Source organism: Microtus oregoni, unplaced genomic scaffold (assembly GCF_018167655.1).
Source record: "Microtus oregoni isolate MIOR12 unplaced genomic scaffold, Mior012 000026F_ref0000081, whole genome shotgun sequence".
Classification (NCBI taxonomy): Eukaryota; Metazoa; Chordata; class Mammalia; order Rodentia; family Cricetidae; genus Microtus; species Microtus oregoni.
The window spans coordinates 26771468-26792842 of NW_024543085.1; the positions used below are offsets into that span (position 1 = coordinate 26771468).

The 21375-nt window shown below is 44.5% G+C and overlaps 1 long non-coding RNA gene across 2 annotated transcripts in view; it reads left to right on the plus strand.

The window, feature by feature from the left end:
* Positions 1-19195, plus strand: part of LOC121463313 — a 172248-nt gene extending 153053 nt beyond the window's left edge. The window contains exons 10-14 of one of the 2 annotated variants that reach the window (XR_005976425.1): positions 3833-3966; positions 4076-4227; positions 6217-6374; positions 7731-7849; positions 19025-19195. This is a non-coding gene — a long non-coding RNA (uncharacterized LOC121463313). Of the gene's footprint in view, positions 1-3832; positions 3967-4075; positions 4228-6216; positions 6375-6507; positions 6598-7730; positions 7850-19024 lie in introns of those variants that run through there. The other variant, XR_005976427.1, reaches the window with a different exon arrangement.
* Positions 19196-21375: the final 2180 nt, after the last annotated feature.

Here is a 21375-nt window from a genome sequence, read left to right on the forward strand (position 1 = left end):
GAGAGCCACATCTAAGAGCGTGTATCGGTGCCTTTATCAGTATGTTTATGGAGATAACTCATTATATAAAACAAATGCTTACTTTTCATAAGTAAGAATCCCAAGGACCTCAGGAGAACCTTTTGCTATGCTGTCCAGGCTCCTCGGTGTTACTTGTAGGACATATAATCTGTTATCCAGAAATTTTTAAAAATTTTTATTTATGTATATTTTTTAAAGACATGGATTATCATGTAACTCTCTGACTGGTCTGGAACCCCTCTGTAGACCAGGTTTGGTCTTGAATGCAGAGATCCACCTGCCTTTGCCTCCCTAGTGTCCTTTTAATATTTTTAAATAAAATATCTAGTTTTCAAAGTTTTTCATCTCAACTTTCCCAGAAGTAACCAACTTCTTAAAGATACTATTAACTATACAAAGTATTAGTTTAGAGTGTCAAGTATGTATATAAACACTATACATACTTTCCCACAGTCCTTTTCTCATGTTATTATACTACGGAGTACTGAAATACTATTATCCCGTTGTCTAACTATTTTAGACTCTTGTCTCCCAGAAGTAGAAATTCATTATGTCAATAGTTTTGTTGTTGTTTTGGTTTTGTTGTTGTTTTGGTTTTGTTTTTTGTTTGTTTGCGTGGGGATCTCAGGTTTTCCTATCACCCACATTCTTGTGTCTGTCTCCTGAGCCCCAGGTAGGGATCTGGGGTATAAGTTAGGGTGGACATTACCAGGAAATGGATATGCACTTTTGACTTTACCAGATGTCATTGGAGGTTACCCTGAACATTAACTTATCCAATTTTTTCCTCTCATCAATGACTTATGAGAATGTGTCTTCTCAGGAGGCAGAGGCAGGTGGATCTCTGTGAGTTCGAGACCAGCCTGGTCTACAAGAGCTAGTTCCAGGACAGGCTCCAAAACCACAGAGAAATCCTGTCTCAAAAAACAAACAAACAAACAAAAAACAGCAAAAAAAAAAAAAAAAGAATGTGTCTTGCTCCACATTGAAAACAAATACCATCAAGTTTTTTTGTTTTTGTTTTTTTGTTTTTTTGTTTTTTTTTTTAGTTTTACCGAGACAGGGTTTCTCTGTAGCTTTGGAGCCTGTCCTGGCACTAGCTCTTGTAGACCAGACTGGCCTCGAACTCACAGAGATCCACCTGCCTCTGCCTCCCGAGTGCTGGGATTAAAGGCCTGCGCCACCACTGCCCAGCCGGAGCAAGTGCCACCCATCCTAATGATGTGAGTTTGATGCCCCAGACCCATGAGGTAAGAAGAGAGGACCGACTTCCCCGAGTTGTCCTCTGACCTCCACACTTTATAAAAACATGTAAAATATTTTTAAAGAATTGGGAAGTAAGCATCTTCCTGGGTCACCCTCTCAGATTCCTGTAGGGTAGCTTAAGAATATGACTGCAAACAGGCTTCAGACGATTTTGAGGAGCTGAGAGCCTCTCTGCTCCGAATAGGCAGGCGTCCACATTGACAAGTGTCACCGGGACCAGCTCTTAAGCTTAGGAGGAGAGTTGTATGTTGGTTCATGGCTTCGGGCAATAGGGTGACCTATGGAGGGGAGGCCATGGCATTGCGGCTGGTTGGTCTTTGTGAAGATGATTCACTTTGTGACTGACCAGGAAGTGGAGAGCTCAATAGGAAACCAGGCTACGCAGTAACCTTCAGAACCCCGCCCTCAATGACTCACCTCTGCCAGCCTGACAATCTCACGAAACAGCGCCACCAGCTGGCACCAAGAGTTAACACAGGAACCGTGGAAGACATTTCACATCGAAACTGTCACAGTGAAACTTCTCTGTTTGGTTAGACACATCCGTGTTGGCTGTGCTTGCATCATTTAAGAAAGAAAGTGTGCGCAACAAACCTTGCAGATATATTTTTCTTTGTTTTTCCCTTTTCAATTTTCTTTTTTCTTTTTTTTAAATTTGAGACAGGTGGTGTAGAAATTGCCATCCTCCTGCCTCAGCTGTTCAAGAGCTAGAATTACGGACGTGCACTACCACGCCTGGCACTGTAGATGCATTTGAATAAGACAATAGGATGTGATTTGCCAGTCCGCAGCGTAGTACTTACAGCCCTACCTTTGCCAGCTACGCTGATAGGAGGTGGCCCCTTTCTAGAAGCCCTTTATATGCACCACCAATGCTTAGGGCAGGGTGCATGTCGGAGATGCCTGCCAGCCCACTGGGTGGTGTTGCGGTGGCTTTTTCAAAGCCTGGAGGAATCCGAGACGCAACTGAGAGGAATGATGCACGGAAACAAAAGGCAGTGGAAAGAGTGACCAGCCAGCAGGCTCTGGCAGGCTAGAACGCTCTGTCCTTGTTGTTACTGCTTCGCGAAAATGCCGCGGGCCTTCTGGCAGGGTCTGCAAGGTAGAGCCGTCCTGGGAAAACAAGGATGAGGGAAGCTGAGTGGGATGCTAGTTTCCCACATCACTGCTCCCCAGTGGATGCTCCACGGTGAGGATGGGGACCCCCGTGCCCCTCGGTAAATGTCTGTTGACCTTCCTCTGTCCTGGCTGCTTTCCCTAGAGGTTTGTTTTTTTTTTTTTCCCTCTCACTCACAAGCAGCTAGTGCTGGTCTCAGAGGCCTAGCCGGGCTTGTCTGTGAGGGAGGCTGGGTGGTGCCTGCTCTCCCAGAGGGATCTGAAGGGCAATAGAGAGGAGGAAGTAGAACCCTCAGTCCTGGTCAAGACACAAAGCAGTGCCTGTGGTTGGGGTGTTCTCATTCCCTCCTGCTTTCTTCTGAGCTGAGAAGGACCTGCTGCAACACACTGGGGCAGCCTCAGCTCAGTTTTTAAGAAACAGGAAGGGAAGAGTTTCCATTTCTACTCCTTGGATGGATTCTGGACTCACCGGAAGTCAACCTCTACAGCCCCCTCCTCAGAGTCTCCTTTCTTCGACTTATAAAACACCCGATTTCAAAGAAGGGACTTAGCTCACATTCTCTTTTTGTCTTAAAAAAGTGGCTATGAAAACAATGCATAAAAATAGGCCTCTGCGGACACAATAGGACTGAACAGGGTGTGGTTTGCTTGGCAAAGGCACAGGCAGTTGTTGCTTTTGGTCTTGGAATGCGCCAGACTTTGCCTCTGCCTGATGAAATCCTAACCCGTTTGAAAGCAGCTCCTTGGGAGCGAGACTCCCGTCTTTAGAGTTATCCATTCCCTTCTTTCTGAGCCCCTAGCATTTTGCTCTTATAAAAAGCATTCATGGGGGCGGGGGTGGCTCAGTGAAAGGCTTGCTGCACAAGTCTGAGGACCTGAGTTCGGATCTCCAGCAGCCCATGTAGAAAGCTGGGCCTGATAGTATGCACCTATAATCCCAGCACTGTAGAAGGGGAGACAGGAAGATCCCTGGGGCTTCCTAGTCTGCTAGTCTAGCTCTGGGACCAGTGAGACACTCTCTCTCTCTCTCTCTCTCTCTCTCTCATGAGACCTTCTCTCTGTGTCTCTGTCTCTGTCTCTGTCTCTCTCTCTCTGTCTCTCTCTCTCTCACACACACACACACACACACACACACACACACACTCACACCAAAAAAAGGTGGAAAAGCGATTGAGGACAACTCTTGACATCCTTCTGCATACATGGAAGTACACATACAGACACACACACGCATTCATCTTATGTTGTGATAATTGCTTCCTTGCAATTGTGCCTTATTGCATTTCCTCAGCATCTATAGACTGTATTTTGGCATCATAGTTTTCTAATAAACGTTTATTATATGAGTCATGGTTCCTTGGCGCTTGTATTTCAGTCTCAAGTTTTTCTTTTTGTTTGCTGATTTTATTTATTTATTTATTTTTTTCAGTGCTAAGGGGCAGGTAGAATTCCCCAGGGCCTCAAACACACTAGGCAAATATTCTACCATCGCACCATACCTCCTCCAGCCCGCTTCTGTGTTTTAATTCCTGGCCTCGTCTTCCTTGGGTGGACTACTGGCAAGTTAGTTCAGTGTGGAATAGAGGGCTCACTAAAATGAAAGGTAATTTCTTTTTCCTAAGGAATTGTTCTAGTAGGAACGAGAACTTCAGATGTATCATCTCTGTTACAGGTACAGAACTGTTTTCGGGAAACACTGCCGTCATTACCTCTGAGAGGCAAAGTTCGTGGCTGTTATTTTCCATTTACAAACAGAAGCTTTCTCTCTCATTCACCAATTTCTCCGCTCAAAGAAATGCGTGAGGAGTTTGATGTGCTCCCAAGGTATGAGAGACTGGTTCTTGCTCTCAAAGTCATACTTTTACTTGAATGAAAAGACGTTGGCCCGTGAAAGCCACTGTGCTTTGGGAGCCTGTGATAGGTGGGAAGGGTCCTAGCAGAAACTCCACATGGAATACATACAGTAAGTGAAAGAGTGTCCGGCCAACAGGACTGTGGACATCAGCATGCTATGAGATGAATAGAGGCTGGGCTGTTTATTGTCCCTTTGGCCTCTGTTGGTTTTTTTGCGACTGCTGTAACAAATTAGTACAAACTGGTTGACTTAAAACAACAGAATTTTATTTTCTCACAGTTCCAGAGGGCACAAATGAAATGAAGGTTTGGGCAGGGTCGGCATCTCTTGAGGCTTGGGGGTGGGGAGAAAAATCTGTCCCTGGCTTCTTCCAGTTACCGATAGCCTCAGGCTTCCTTTTGGCTTGTGGCCATTCCAGTCCAGTCTGTTTCTGTGGTCACACTGCCTCCTCGTCTACTGTGTGGGATTCCCGCTACTCCCTCGTAAGAATGTGTGTCTGCACAGAGGACCCAGCCAGATGTGGGATTAGCCTTCTCTCAGGACCCTCAATTGCAATCTCATCTTTTGTCACAGAATGTAATAGGCACCCTTGGGATCTGGAGCTAGGCTGTGGACATTTATGGGGAGAACAGGGAACCACCGTACTATTCTCTGCCCTGGACTGTATCAGATAACCTGATACTCCCATGCTGTGTCACCTGGGTTCCACTGCCCTCTGACTAACCCTCGGGCTGTCCAATGAGAGACATTAGCAAGTATCAAGGAGTAGGAGGAAGAGCTGAGGTTTCTCCTTTCTTTAGCAGGGTGCTTTTGGTGCTCCCAACGAAACCGTATTTCTCCATAGTTCCTGCTCATCTGGGTTTTCATCTCTCTCTTCTCTTCAGCCCTGGCTTCTTCCACCATAACTCTGCCTGTGTCGTTGAAATATGTCCTCTCCACCTTATATTCAGTCTCGGTTGATTATGTCTTCAGGTTCCTGCCATGATCTGGGTTGACAGAAATCTCAAGAGGCAATGTTTTCATTTCTAGAACAGAGCTAAACCCAGGTTACCACAAACTAAGTTGGACACTGGATATAGCATACAACTCAGCCACCCCTGTGGGTCGTTCCACAGTGAAGTGCTGTTTCGGTAGCCTGCTAAGGTCTTGCTGTCACGACTCCTGCCTCGGTGATGTTGTTTCACGGTACTTTCTATTATATTTTTTCTACCTCTGCTTCTATTACCCAATGATGTCTGTTGCCACCTGACTGTAGGTATTGTTTTTCATGTACCGTTTAGCTTCTGCCCACAATACCTGACTCCCTCCAGTATGATTCATATCCTTTCCTTAAAGGGGTCTACCTGGCTTGGTCAACAGTTTACAGAGGTCTCCGAGCACCAGGCTTCTGTTATGAGTTACCAGAGAGTGCTTTTAGAAGGATCCCTGGGCATCGTTTTCTGAACATGAGACATTGCTAAAGGTTTTTGAACAAGGCAGAGCAAGATAAAATCGGCTTTGGGATTACATACTTGATGGCAATAGTCAGTGTGAAACCAAAGATAAATTTAAAAGCAATTATAATAGTCTAAATGAGAATAATGGGGTCTGAACCTGGGCAAGGGGAAGGTTCCTATGAGACACTCAGGAGCAAGGTCAGTCTGAGTTCCTGGCTTTGAATTTGTTTTTAGCACCAAGGACTCTTTCAATGGTTTTCTTTTCAATCACACTGCACATTTTTTAAGGGAAGTACTCAAATACTACTAGGTGTACTGATAATGATTTTTAAAGATTTATTTTTATCTTTGTGTGTGTATATGAAAGACATTATTATCAACGGTTACATTTTGGAACACACCCAAGAGAATGTAAGAAGCAGTGGTCCTATGAAGAGAACTTGAACTTAAATATTTTCTTTAGTTCCTGTTTTCTAGAAAAATAGAACTCAAACTAAATCGTAATGCCAATGTTTTATTTAGGAGATGCAATCCCAGGGCAGCAAGTGTCAGAGGAAAGGGGAAGCAAGAAGACATGGCAATTCTGCCCGAGGGTGCTTCAGAAGCCAGAGAAAGATGGCATGCCTGCTCCTGTGGCTTTGCAGAATATCACGGTGCTAGGGGATGAAACCGTGCCTCAGGTAAGCACTTAGGAGGGGAAAAGACAAGAGAACCAGCTTCTTGGGACCTCTCCTCTCCTCGTTCCCAGTGATCAAAGTCCATCCCACCTCCCTTCTCTCAATGCTGGGTCACATTACCTGTTCCCTCTGTCAGCTTCTTAGCGAACTACAGCTGGCCCTCTACAGTGCAGCTTTTAACCTGGGTTGAGGAGGACCGAGACCTAGAAACCTGCACCAGGACCTGGTGAGCCCGGTTGGTCTGTGTAAGAGGGGCGGGTTGGGAGGGGCAGCAGCTCTTGGTTGCAGGACTATGTGAGCTACAAGCGGAGTATGTCCCAGGTAGGACAAAATAAGCAACTGAAAGTTTGGGAGGTAGTAGAAAGGGACTCTGGCAAGCACCGGAGGCATGCTGAGAGATACCCAGAGATAGGAGTAGAAAATACAGTTCTATCCAGCAGGCACTTGGAAACTCAGAACTGGAACAATTCCAGAGAGACAGTCTTTTGAGGGCTCCAGAAACAATAGCAATTTATAATCCATATCTGATTACTCCTAGACAGCATTGACTAATGAGGTAGGAGCATGAGCTCTGGAGCCAGGCTGTACTGTGCTTAAGTCACCCTGTGTGTGCAGTGGACAGTTTACCCGTCCTCGCTACGCCTTAGTCGGTACATGTTGGAGAGCATTTGTCTCCGATCAGTAGATGCTAAATAAACCACAGCTTTCACTGTCCCTTCATCCTACTCTGAGACGGTTGTGTGACATCACCAGTATTCTCCCACCAGACAAACTGTCCTGTGCTGTTCCTAAGTGTCTACTGATTATGATGAGGTTTTCTAGCTGAGTCCTTTAGTTGTTTTCAGGGGCGAGTGCCTCCCTCGGGGTCACGTGGTCATGGAGTCCCACTCTTCCTGGTTGCTCCCTTCAGGGGGGACACATGAGGCCCTAAGAAAGCAGCATGGTAACCCCTTTCCGTTGGCATATAGACAGGATGTATCTAAAACTGCCACCTGCTCTTTCCACCTTCAAAGTGGGACGGTGCTTGGGTGCTTTCAGAAGACACAGAAAATGCAGAGGAGCTGGGGCCGCATAAAATCATCCTTGTAAGACAGCAGAGGTTCTTTCTTAATATCTGTCCATGTGTGCGTGTCTATGTATATACACATGGGCATGCAGGTGTCCACAGAGGCCCAGGAGAGGGGGTCTGGTTGTCTGGAGTTACAGGCAGTTGTAAAACCTTGATATGTGTGGTAGGGCCCCAACCTGGACCTTCTGCAAGAGCAGGATGTGTTCTTAAGCACTGAGCCAGCCCTAAAAGTTTAAAAAGTGATGGGAGGATGGATGCTAATTATTAATCATCATCAAATGTTGTTCCAGGATCACCCTCCCGCCCTCTGATTTTATAGACAGGGTCTCACTGTATAGCCCTGGCTGACATGGAAATCGCTGTGTAGACCAGGCTGACATTGAACTCCCAAGTGCTGAGATTAAAGATGGTAGGTACCACCACACCATGCCCAGTATTGCCTTTTAAATAACTGCATGTCCTAATTTAAAATTAGAATGACCTATCCCAACTTTAAAGGGTTTTATCATTAGCACTTACTCTTTTTTTTGCATGTAATTTACAAATTTGTTGCTTTTTCACCCATCTATCCCAAATAAAAACAAAGAATAGCTGTTTTAGTCTCTGATGTACCCTAGGTGCCTAGAACATTTCATGAAACATAGTGGTCCTTAGTACCATAATCATGTACCTCCTAGTAATATTTGGGTTAAAAATTAAGTGAATGGCGTGCTGGCAAGAGGGCTTAGTGGTTAAGAGCATGCTCTTCCATAGGACCTACGCTCAGCTCCTAGCACAAATTCACAGTTGCCTGTAACTCCAACTCCAGATCTCATGTTCTCTGGGCTCCATGGGCACCTGCACACGTTGGACATAAATACTCCTTTCTCTCTCTCTCTCTCTCTCTCTCTCTCTCTCTCTCTCTCTTCTCTCTCTTTCTCACACACACACACACACAATTAATTAAAAATAAAATATATTGGAAACGGAGTGCATAAGTAACAATGACCCACAAGATTATATGGTGTAGTAACACGGCAGCCATCCGAGCTTGTGTAAGCAGACTCAGCCATGGTCTCATAAGGATGAGATTTCCTCTATGCTCTCTTAGAACACATCCCTTTGTTATTTGTGGAAGGGATGATCACACTGTCTTGGGGTAAACAAAGTTGGAGTGTCTTAGAGATTAATTTCCAAAGAGCTTCCTGGTGGGCATGCTAAAGGTCCTCCTCTAATTCTTTCCGGAAGTTGAATGGTCATAATCACAATATTACCTAAGGGATTGACCAGCAAACTCTCTTTCCCCAAATACCTCTAAAGTTAAACTTCCACTGAAGTGTAGGTAAAATTATCTGAATTAATGACTTTGATCAACTCCTGATTCATGGACTCATGGACTCTGTAGTACTATGGCTTATCTATCATGATGCAGGAGTTCTCACCTATCGTCGGGATATATCCAGAGCTAATAACATCTACTCTAGGTCAGGCAGGCAGACATTTCAACCTATGAGGCAGTTGCTCATCTTCGGCATGGTACAGATAAGTAAATGAAGTCTATAGAGGCCCCAGATCCAGAATCAAATAGAGGATGCAGATTTCAAACCATCCATTCCCGAAGGCTATGATTTTTCTAGAATCTCCTTCTAAGCCTCCGGTTTCTCCTTCATATAATGTAGCAACACTACTTGTGTACAGAGTTGCTGTGACAATTAAATATATATACAGCAGAATTCTCAGCAGATGACAGCATTCACTTCGGCTGCACTTTAGGAATGATAATGAGTCTTTTCCCTTGGGGAACAATCATGAAACCTCTCCAGGGAGAAAAACAAGAGCCCTGACTTAGTGGGTGACAGAAATAGGTTCTACGGAGGTGGGTGTGTTGTTGTAATCCTGTCTAAACGTCTAACTTTTAAACAAGTTGAAATTCTTATTTAGTAGTTGACCAAACAGATATGATCATCTAATTAATCCTGGACTTTCAGCCTCCAAAACTATGAATCAAATAAACCTCGTTATAGAGTATCCAACCTTATGTATCTTGTTATTGCAACAGAAAATGAATTAATACAATGCTGGAAGCACCCCATGATCAAAAATATCAGTGGGTATTGCTAAGTGTCCATCTCGAGACACGGGACTAGAGAAAAAGAATCAAATGCAATGTTAAGGTCTTAGCCCAGCGGCTGGAGCTCTAGCTCATTTGGTAGACTGCTTGCCTGACATGCACACAGTTCTGGCTTCCGGCCTCAGCAGGACATAAACTGGGGTTTGTGGTGCCCATCTGCAAAGCACTCAGAGGCTGGAAGTGGCAGGACCAGGAGTTCCAGGCCATCCTTGGATCCACGGCGGGGGTGGAGGGAGCCTCACTGTCGGCCTGGGCTACTTGAGACCTTGTCAAAAAGAGAAAGCAAGCAAGCATGAAAAAGCAAGAAAGGATCACAGGCCTGCTTTTCGTCCCACCCAGCTCACTCACGGCTAGCTTAGCCCCGGAAATAACAACACACAAACTGTATTCATTTAAACACTTCCTGGCCCATTATATCTAGCCTCTTCTTGGCTAACTCTCATATCTTGCTTTAACCCATATCTAGTAATCTGTGTATCACCACGGGGTCATGGCTTACCGGGAAGATTCTAACCCAGTGGATCCATCTCAGGCTGGAGCTTCATAGTGGATGCCTGACTCTGCTTTCTTTCTCCCAGCATTCTGTTCTGTCTTCCCCGCCTACCTATGTTCTGACCTATCAGGCCAAGCAGTTTTCTTTATTAATTAACCAATGAAATGACAGATAGATAGAAGACCCTCCTACATCAAAGATTGGTCTTTGAGACAAAGGGAAAGGGGGAAAGGTTTATATAAGGAATTTAGACAATTGTAGACTTTTAATATGAACTTAAAGATATTATTAAATCATTGCTAATTTTCCCAAGTCTGAAATGGTATTATAGTTATATTGAATACCCTTAGTCTTTGAAGATGTATGCTGGATTATTTTAAGTGAGATGTCAATTAAAAATTTCAATATTCAACTTATTTTCAAATGGACAAGCATGCCTAATCATAGGAAGAGATAATGCAAAGGTGAAAAGAATATAAACAGTAGCTGAACAGAGATGAAAGGTACGGAGTCATTTGTTGGATTTTTTCAAGCTTTGTGGAGTTCAGAGTCTTCAAAATAAAAAGCTGGGGTTGGGGAGTCATCTCTACTTCATGACTCCTTACTAACCTGATACAATAGAAGGAACAGGCTGCCCTAAATGAAGCTGAGTTCCCCTTTGGAGTTACCTGAGCAATGAGCTAGCTCAAACCGTGTGTATGGGACTAGACTGAGGCAGGGCCTGGGGATGGGTGGATGTGCCTGGAGGTCACTGGCTTCCTGTTCCTTGTGTAATCAATATCCCACCAAAAGTCTAAGTGCAGCGATAGAGTGCCTTGGAGCCCCCACGGTGGCATCAACTGTTTCCTCATCCCCAAGCCTCTATAAAGAGTCCCAGCCAGTTGGTTCTCTTGGCAGATCCTTCCATTTCCTAAGGGAGAGGGGTTGTCCCTTGCTATGCGTGTTAATAAACAGTCTTGCCTCATCTGTTTAGGTCAGACCCTAGTCTCTTCCTGCTTTCAGCCTCTCTGCTGCCTCTGGAATCCAACACTGGGCAAGGTATGTGGGTTTTCCAGGCAACTCTGGTAAACAGGCACCAAAATTCAGGCTGTCCAGGGCCAACATAGTCCCTTTCCCTTATCCCTTTCCCTAAGGAGGTAGATCTCATTCCTATGCATATAAAAGAGAGAGATGGGGGTCCTTTAAATGGGATATAAACCATTCTCTGACCGGACACCCAAGCAACAATGAACCATGGAGTCTCTGTATCTTCTTTTAATGATACTGGCTTTGTCAATTTTTTTCTTTCCACAATAAAACCTAATTTCTTGTGCGTGTGTGTGCGTGTGCGAGAGAGAGAGAGAGAGAGAGAGAGAGAGAGAGAGAGAGATTGCATGTGTGAGCAGGGAGCCCAGAGGTTGATGTCTTCTTTGATGGCTTCCTCTTAACTTTTGAGGCAGGGTCTCTCACCAAACCTGGTGCTCACTGGCTAGCTTGGCTAGCTAAGAGCTACAGGGACCTCCCTGTCTCCATCCTCCTAGTGCTCAAGTTACAGAGGTATACAACCTCTCCGAGCTTTTTATGTGACTTCTGGGGATCCAAACTGCAGTCCTCATGCTTTTGGTAGGCACTTTACCAACTGAGCCATCTCCCCAGCCCCATGTTTACGGAGCTTAGGTCCTGTTACGTAGCCTGCGTTAGCCTTGAGTTCACAGCAGTTCTCCTGCCTTTGCCTCCTAGATTCTGGAATCAGTGATGTATGCCACTATACCCAGAAGAATGTCTTAGTTTGTACCATGTGACACAATAGAATTCTAACCAAACTATACTACAAAGAGGCCCAACTGCAAGACAACTTGTTTTAAGTTCAATAAAACACAAGCAAATTCAGAAGCCAAAGAGAAAAGTGCTGATAAATGAATTTATGTCAAACATTTACAACCTTAACAAGATGAAAATGAGGATAATGACAAGAGCAGCAGCAGAAAAACACTGTAAACAGAGAGAGCCAAAGACAAATGGAGAGGGGAGAGGTTCTCTGCGGTCCGACAAAAGGTGCTTATGCAGTATGCAAGGAGATCTTAGTTTCACAATTCCACCAAAAAACAAAATGAGCAGAGAAATGGGCAAAGAATGTGAACAAATACTTCACATCCTAAAAATAAGAATGGTGTCGATGTGCTGGAACATACCTTCTATCCCAGTCCTGAGGGGAAGTTGAGGCAGGCTGCAGATCGCTCTGAGTGCCAGGCTAGCCAGGGCTACAGAAGGAGGACTTGTCTTACAACAGCAAACAAACAAAAAGTAGGTGTGGGGGGCTGGAGAGATGGCTCAGAGGTTAAGAGCACCAGAAGCTCATCCAGAGGTCTTGAGTTCAATTCCCAGCAACCACATGGTGGCTCACAACCATCAATAATGAGATCTGGTGCCCTCTTCTGGTGAGTACATGTTAACTGAACATTGTATGCATAATTAAAAAAAGTAAATAAATCTTTAAAAAAAAGAAAAGGAAAAAAAGTAGGTGTGGTCAAAATCCCTTGGAAAACATGCTCAGCTTCACGAGTGCTTAGAAAAATGCAAGCCGTGAGAACATACCCATGCTTCTGAGTGACAGATGTTTAAGTTCAATAAAATGTGGTTTTTAGCAAATTTCAGTGGATGTACCCTGCTATGGAAGCTGAATCAGGACAATGTGGGAAGGTTGCAATTTGGAAGCATTTAATTGTGTGTGTTTGAACCTAGGACCTTGCACATGCTGGGCCAGGAAGAGTTATCATTGAGTATAAATGTTAAATGTACATATATTATGATCCAGAAATTTCTTTGAAGTAATTTATTCTACGGATAAAGTCACAACAGAAGTTTCTAAATATAAGGTTATTCGCGAGAGCATTATTTGTAATAATAATCGTATAAAATGCAAAGAATTTAAATGTCCATTAATTAGGCAGTGGTCGGCTTCATGGCACATATTACACGATCTCCATGTGCTGACATATTATTAGATACAGCATATAAGATACTGTATATTTACATAATCACTCTGCATAGAAATATTGTAGGCATTCTATATCCTTATATGGAAAATATAGGCTGAGAAATAGTTCTCAGAGTTTTAACTTGTGATAAAAGCAAGGCCATCTTTGTCTTTTTATACAAAACAACTTTGAAGTTTTCATTTATTTTCATCATTGTCACGTCTTACTTTTACAATTAAAAATATGCAAAATATACCTCAGCCGGGCGGTGGTGGTGCTCGCCTTTAATCCCAGCACTCGGGAGGCAGAGGCAGGCGGATCTCTGTGAGTTCGAGGCCAGCCTGGTCTACAAGAGCTAGTGCCAGGACAGGAACCAAAGCTACAGAGAAACCCTGTCTTGAAAAACAAAACAAAAAAAAAAAAAATATATATATATATATATAAAATATATATATATAAAAAATATATATGCCTCAACACCACTTCCCAAATGTCTCTCAATGCCCCTTCTGATGCTTTTGAAGGAAATCTCTGAACCACTGAAGCGAGATAAGGTTGCACGCTGCTTACATTGCTTTTAGCTGGGAGTGCAAACATGGAAATGTACTGAGCATTGTGATGAGGAAGATGATTCTTAGCACCTAAGAAGGCTGCCGCAGAGCAGCTGGCAAGCTCCTACAGCAGCTTGAGGTCATTCACCCTTCTCTCCTGGCTCAGGCCCAGCCTTCAGCAAAACTTGGTTGGAAAAGCCTAAGTGGCCCAGCGAGAGAAAAGCAATGTGATAAGCAATTTTCCTTCTCCTCTTTCTTTCCCTGTCTCTGGAGGTTCTTCGAGAATATGAAATTAGGAGATATAACCACAATTCAAAGCTACCGAGATATGAGGACATTTTGAGAAGGCTCTTAGATGATTCTCATTCTTTGTAATTGCTCTGTGTTTGTGCGTGGCTGGTCCTCTTTAGAGCATCCAGGGTATTGTCAGGTCCAAAACCCTCCTTCCTCCAAAATGGCAGCGCAGGTGGCATTGCCCTAAACAGGAGGACTTTGGCTGGGTAAACAGAAGGATTTTGAGCAAGCCTGAAGGTTTGTGTTCACCAGAAAAGCAGCTCTCTTCTGGAGGTTTCTGTTTACCAGGAATCTTCCCCCTTACCCTTCCCCCAAATGCCAGCCACGTCAGGCAAGGGCATCTAGTTCCGGGTCAATCCAACCGTCTGTGTCAGCTCAGATCCCTCTACTGAGTGTCATATAAAATCTGCTTGTTTCCCCACCATTTTGCTTTTCTCTCTGCCTTGATCCCCAATAAATCCGCCTTTCGGCCTTTGGGGTGGTGCAGTCCAGTACTTTCTCTGTGCCGTCTCTCATAGGTATAAATCTACGCGGATGGCCTCTGTCGGGAACTTTTCCCTTCAGTGAAGTGGCACATTCAGTTCCTGGTACATTGTCACTTCATTTCTGTTAGTCATTTCACAGCTGGATCTTGGGAAGAGCAAAGTCTGAAATACTTGGGGCCGATTTCACAAGTAGGCTGAAAACAAGGCCTTCACAGTTTGTTTGTAATTTTCAAGCCAAAAGAGCTCATCTGCCTCGGTGGATGCGTCTTTCCAAACAGTCTCCTTTGTCTGCAGATCTGTCTACCTGGCTTCCCCTTTGGCTCAGAAACCTCGGTCTGTGGCCATCCTGTCACAGGTGGACGGATGCCAGGCTACCCACCGTTGTTTGTTATTAAATTGGTGATGCAATTTTTGTTTGGCAGTTTTTGACTCTAAGGTTATTCAAGGATGCTATTTAAAAATCCAAGTGAACTACCAAGCGAGACATCAGAGCGGATCATAGGCTTGTTATTTTTTTAGGCTGTTCAGGGACAGTAGACGAACGCACAAATTTGTTATTGTAGATTGTTATGAATCCCGAAGACGCACATACGGGGATCATTATTGTAGATTGGCTTGTGACAGCTGGCCCTGATTTACTTATTTCCTCAAGAAGACACTTTGAACAATTATTGAAATGCCTCCCCTCTGTAATTACAATAATAATGATGATGATTTTGCAACTGAATATGCAATTCAGGGCGTACACACGCAACTGTTTTTAGCTTCTTTCTCTTTTTACATTGATGTCAGCTGCTGTCTTGGATTATGAAGAATTGAGAAGGACTTTCTAACCAAGGGTCAATGAGCTACATGAACAAAGTCATCTGTGGCTGATCCAGGAAATCACTAAAATAATAATTATTACAGTTAGTATTTAAGGAACACACTAACTGTGAGCAAGGGTTCTTTCCCCCCTTCTTTTTTTAGGGTCTTTGGAGGAAAAAAAATCTATTTTTAGTACATATCTGCTCTTAAAAATAAAGTATCTTGTTGAATAATAAAATTATTAATGTCTGACTGCTTTATTCCTTTGTATTTTCTAATTAAGGAGCTTCAGGGTGGAAAGATGATGAACCAGAGCAAAGAGGTATGTCCTGTGGGTCAGAGAAAAGGACAGAGACGGGAGATGGGAGCTGCAGAAAAGCTAGAGAACCAGACAGTAATCAGGGACAGATTAGGGGTAAGAGAAGTTAAGACAGAATGGCAGTGATGGACAGAACCGACAGGAAGAGAGAAGACAGGGAAGAGAATACCGGACAAAGAGGGAAAGGTTCAGGGGAGACTGAGGGAAGATTGACAGTTGGAAGCTAGCTTGGCCTACACAGGTTCTCTTTGTCTCTCTCTGTCTCTGCATCTGTCTCTCTCTCCTTTCCAGCTTGCACATACAGAGACAAAGAAATAAGGTCAGGCCTGGTGGGGCATGCCTGTCCTAGTGCTTGCAAAGCTAAGGCAGGAAGAACTTGAGTTCCAGGCCTCTCTGCGCTACATAGTGAGCAACTATCAAAAATAAAATAAGAAAATATATAAATCAGTAAACAGGGAAATTAAACAAATGAAGTCAGACAAAAGCCCAAGATTTAGATTAGAGCTAGGTGGTGGTAGCGCACATCCCAGCACTCAGGAGGGAGAGGCAGGTGGATCTCTGTGAGTTCGAGGCCAGTCTGGTCTACAAAGTGAGTTCCAGGACAGCCAAGACTACACAGAGACTACTACCCTGCCTCAAACCCATCTCCCTACAAAAAGCCTTAGATTGATTTTTTTTTTTTTAAAGCATGTGATGGTTAGTGTCGTTAAATTGAGAAAACTCTAGAATCACCTGGGAGATGGCCTCTGAGCAAGCCTGGCAGGGACTGTCATTCAGTAGGAAGACCCTTCACTGTGAGTGGTGCTGTCCCCTAACTGAATCCTGGACTAGGGGAGCTGAACACTAGCAGGCAGGCCTTCGCTGCTCTCTCCTGACTATGGATATCCCATGATCAGCTGCTTTCAGCTCCTGCTTCTGTGAGTTCCCTAATGTGAGAGACAGGGCCTTGAACTGGGGGCTAAAATAAACCCTTTTTTCCTCAAGTTGCTTTGGTCAGAATATTTTATCACAGCAACGGTGAGAGAAATAGACAGGTAAGGCGTGGGGGCAGAAGCTTTCAGCTCAGCACTCTGGAGACAGAGGCAGGCAGAGCTGCCTGGTCAGTAAGTTCCAAACCATCCAAAACTACATAGTAAGACTCTGTGTAAATAATAATAATAAAAAGAAAGAAACCAAAGCAAAGCATGTGTCTTAAGAAGTCAGTACACCCCAACTCAAGTTGGAGAAAATGAAGCCAGAGGTAGAGGTTCTGAACCTTTGTCTTGTATATTTAGTATATGGCATTGCTTTAGGTTGGTTATAGACCTAGGAAGAAGATTAGAGAATTATCCATAAATATGCAAGAATATGAATCATAATTTTCAGGGACTAGCAAGATGGCTTAGCAGGTAAAGGAACTTACCAACAAGCACTGCCCCATCCCCTCCCCTCAGCACTCAAGAGCACATGAACACATGAACCCACAAAATAATAATTTAAAAAATTATCAACACGATAAAGTCTTCTACAAAACTTTGCATTTGAGGGCTGGCGAGAGGACTCATTGAGTGAAGGTGCTTGCTGGCAAGCTTGGTGACCTGTGTTCAATCCTCAGGACCCACAGAGTAGGAGAGAACAAACTCCCGTAAGCTACCCTAAGGCGTGAGATGATTCAACTTGATTCCAAGGACATCTACTACTTTTTGACCGTGGATGTCAATTTAATTCCAATTGATCTGGGATGTCATAGAACCAGGAGACACAGGTTACTTCCCCTTTGCTGTGTGCCACTGTCTAGGACATTCTGTGTCGTCCCGGACATCTCTGGGTCCCCTTGCCCTCTGAGTTGCCCTCTGGGTTCTCCTCTCTAACACAGAGCTAGCTGTCTGCAGTTATTGTGACAAGCAGTGTTCCTGTCACAGCCACGCCCAGCTTCTGTTTCCACGTATGTGTCCCCACTGACGCCGACACTGGCTTTCTGGAGTCAATGCTCCAAACGGAGAAGGGATTTCAATATGACGCCTTTTGTATAAAAAGAGTTGTCGTGACAGACTCTTGGGGCCAACTTCTATGGAACTATGGGCTTATTTCTAGATGGTTCTGCTCTATTCTGTCGATACCTATCATCAGGAAATATGACATTTGGTCTATGACATTACAGAAACAAGACGGTTGCCATCTCCAATATTACCACTCCTACTGTATTTTTTTTATACCAACCATTTCTGAACAGACTCTTCTATAAGCCGGATATACTCTCTGTACCTGGTACACAGGAGAGGATGAGTAAATGCTTACTTCAATGAATAGATGGAAGTTTAATAAAACAAGGGAATTAGAGTCAACTGGACGAAAGAGAGGAAATGAGAGGAACTAGTTATGCCTGATTTTCACAAACCAGGTATGGGTGGGGGGAGGAGAGCACAGAAAAAGTCTGACTTCAAAGCTCCTTACCCTTGGACATGTCAACCAGGAAGGCTGGGGCTACAGTTTTTCTGAGGCAGTCTCACCCTGCCCCCCAGGCCCCGAGGCCATTTGGTTCCAAATACACTAGGAATCAGCGTTAATTGCTTTTTTGAAATATCGTTTTGTCGGCTTCATTTGGATGTGGTAATTTGCAAAGCAATCTCCAGCACTTGACAGTCCCTCCATAGCTGTGTGGTATCCAGACATTTCCTGGGACTTCTGCCCACCTCCTATGCAGCTGGCACTGTCTGCCAAACCAGGATATGTGCTCAGCTGGGATTAACTTGGAACCAAGCAGTGCTTTGTTGTGTCTAAGATGTGTTTAAATGCTGCAAGGGTGAAGGGCAGTCCTACTTCATCCAAATACTAAAAAAGTGAAATTTAAAAATGAGGACCGAGGCTATGGCTTGGTTGGGTAGAAGTGCTGGCTGCTGGAGCATGAGGAACTGAATTCAATTCCAGTGGCCATGGAAAAAAAGCCCAGAGTGGCACTGTGCACTTTCAACCCAAGCACTGGAAAGGTGGGGACAGGCAGGACCCTATGGGTTGCAGTGAGCTCCATGTCACTGAGAGAACCTGTCCAAAGACACAGAGTGAACGACGTGTGAGGTGGGCCTCTAGCAGTCAGCTACAGGGGCACAGTCACACAGGCTCACCCCCTGCCAGTTCAAAATCAGCAGGAGCTAGAAGATCACGGTAGTCCACAAAGGGTTGGTAAGAAGAGCAGCTCCGGCAGGTTCAAGGTCAAGGTCAGCAGGCTGGTGGCTGCCAGCCCAGGTCAGGAATCTACTTTATTCTTTGGATGGTGCCCTCCAGGGTTATGCTTGTCGGGGCTGTGAGTTTCAGTTACCGGTTGTTTCTTTTTGAAGCCCTTTTCCTGTTGGCTAGAGACTTTCTCAGCCTCCTTCCCACATGCTTCAAGGTCACAGCCTAGACCAAAATGTTTACAGAGAAAGCTAGGCACTTAGAAAGAGGACTCTCTGCCAGCTCCTGCACTTCCAGTGCCAGGCCCCAAACAAACTCAGCAAACCAAGGAAGGGATAAAGTGGTCTCTGGAACCAAGAGTTTCTAGGCTTGAATGCCAATGGGAGAGCAGATGCATTCTGCCCTATCTCCCCAGCAGCTGACACTACCGGGGCCGCGGCTGCTGCTGCTGCCACCTCCTGGGAGAAGACAGACCTGAACTTCACACCTGAAGCCCACGACTTGGTTCACTAGAGACTTGGCCAAAGGCACTGCTGGGCAAAGAACTGAAATACCTTTGACTTGAGAAACAAGTAACCCCAAACTAACTACCCACTTTACTCAACAACAACAAGAAAATCACATTTGTCTTTTTTGCATTTCTTTTGTTCTTTTTTCTTTTTTTTTTTTTTTTTTGACAGCATTTGGCTTAAAGACATGATTTAAGGGCTAGGGAGTGCAGCTGTGGTAGAAAAGGCTTGTCTAGTATGCCCCTCCCCAGCACTGGAAAGAAAAATAAAGACTTCATAACTGTTAGATTTTTTTTTGTTTCTTTCTTTCTTGCGGGTGTGTGTGTGTGTGGTGGTTCAAGACAGGGTTCCTCCGTGAACAGCTCTGGCTGTCCTGGAACTCACACTGTAGACCAGGCTGGCCTTGAACACCTGCCCCGGCCTTCAGAGTGCTGGGATCACAGGCATGAGCCACCACAGCCTGGCATCATAATTGTTAGTCTTAGGAATATATCAGAGATTCCTCCTCTTAGCTCTGTGAATCCTGGAGCGATGGTGAGGATGCATACACATGGGATTTTTTTTACAACAGAGAGGGTACATAATAGGAGCTTGGTGCCTTTTTTTGTTTGTTTGTTTTTTTTTTTTTTGTATTTGTTTTTCAAGACAGGGCTTCTCTGTAGCTTTGAAGTCTGTCCTGGAACTAGCTCTTATAGACCAGGCTGGCCTCAAACTCACAGAGATCCACCTGCCTCTGCCTCCTGAGTGCTGAGATTAAAGGCGTGCGCCACCACCGCCCGGCTGAGTTTGGTGATTCTTGATATCCAAGTATCTCAGTACTCGCTGGGCTGTTGTGAGAGCTGTGATAGTAAAAGAAGCTCCTAGTATTCAAGAAATGTTCAATGGGGTGAGTTCATGGTTTCAGTCTCCTTGGGGACTTTCTTTAATAGCTTAGTTACTTTTACTGTTGCTGTGGTTAAAAACAAACAAAACCAACCAACCAACTAAAGAACAACAACAAAACACAAAACCATAACAAAAGCAACACAAGAGAAAAGGGGTTTATTTCAGCTCATACTGAAAGGGTCCATCCGTGGCAGAGGATCTGAGGCAGCTGGACACACTAGACTCAGAGTCAGAAAGCAAAAGACGATGATGAATGTTGGCTCTCAGTTCACTTTATCTACTTTATCCACTTCAGAATTCCTACCCGGGGAATGGTCTCGCTTACAGTTGAAAAGGGTCTTCTGCAGCCAGAGAGATAGCTCATAAAAACACTTGTCGCTTTTGCAGAGAACCCAGATTCAGTTCCCAGAATCCATACAGTGCCTTACAATCATCTGTAATCCCTGTTCTGTAGGACCTGACTCCCTTATCCCCACAGCCTCATAACCATCTTATAAAGCAAAGTGCATGCATCTCAACATCAAAAAAAACAAAAATAAAAACAAAAACCCAGTGGTTCTCAACCTTCCTAAAGCTGCAACCCTTTAATATAGTTTCTCATAAAATTAATCCACTGCTACTTCATAATTGTAATTTTGCTACTATTATGAATTATGATGTAAATATCGGATATGCAGGATATCTGCTAGGTAAAGAGTTGTTTGATCCCCCTCACAGGTTGAGAACTGCCAATAACAGTTGCGAGTCTCTTAACTGAGTTCCTATAAAATAAAAAACAAGTTACATACTTCCAATGTAAAATGGCACAGAGTAAACATTTCCATTCCAAAAAGGACAATTAGGGGCATAGGAATGATTGGATCAAAGTGAGACCAAAATCCAGGAGGGCAAACACCAAATCCCACATCTTTGTGTGTAGCATCTGAGGCTGGTAATAGAATCATCTGGGCTCCAAATGGCCCGGATGGCCCCGCTCCAGCTCTGCTGCCGGTGGCACACATAGCCTCTCTCCTAGGCTGGCTCCACTGAGCTGTCAGTTCTTGGCAAACACCCCATGGTTCTCGCATCTCTAATGCTCCCCTCCCCAGTCACCCCAGCAAGCTGGGTGTCACCTTTACAGCTTCACGCACTGGCCTTTCATGGCCTCCTTGTAGGGACTGTGACTCTGCCACATATTTCCTGGCCTCAGTGGCTCTCTGATACCCCAGGTCAGGACTCCATGGCTGCTTCTAAGTTTTCGTTTTTAATGACTTCCAGACCAGTGCCATGTGGATGATGCTGCCAGATTCTGTTGCCAGCTCGTGATGCAGCCATAGCAGTGTTCATATGCTTTCTGGGCTGACCTTGATGGAACACGTCCTTAGGTGATTGTGTC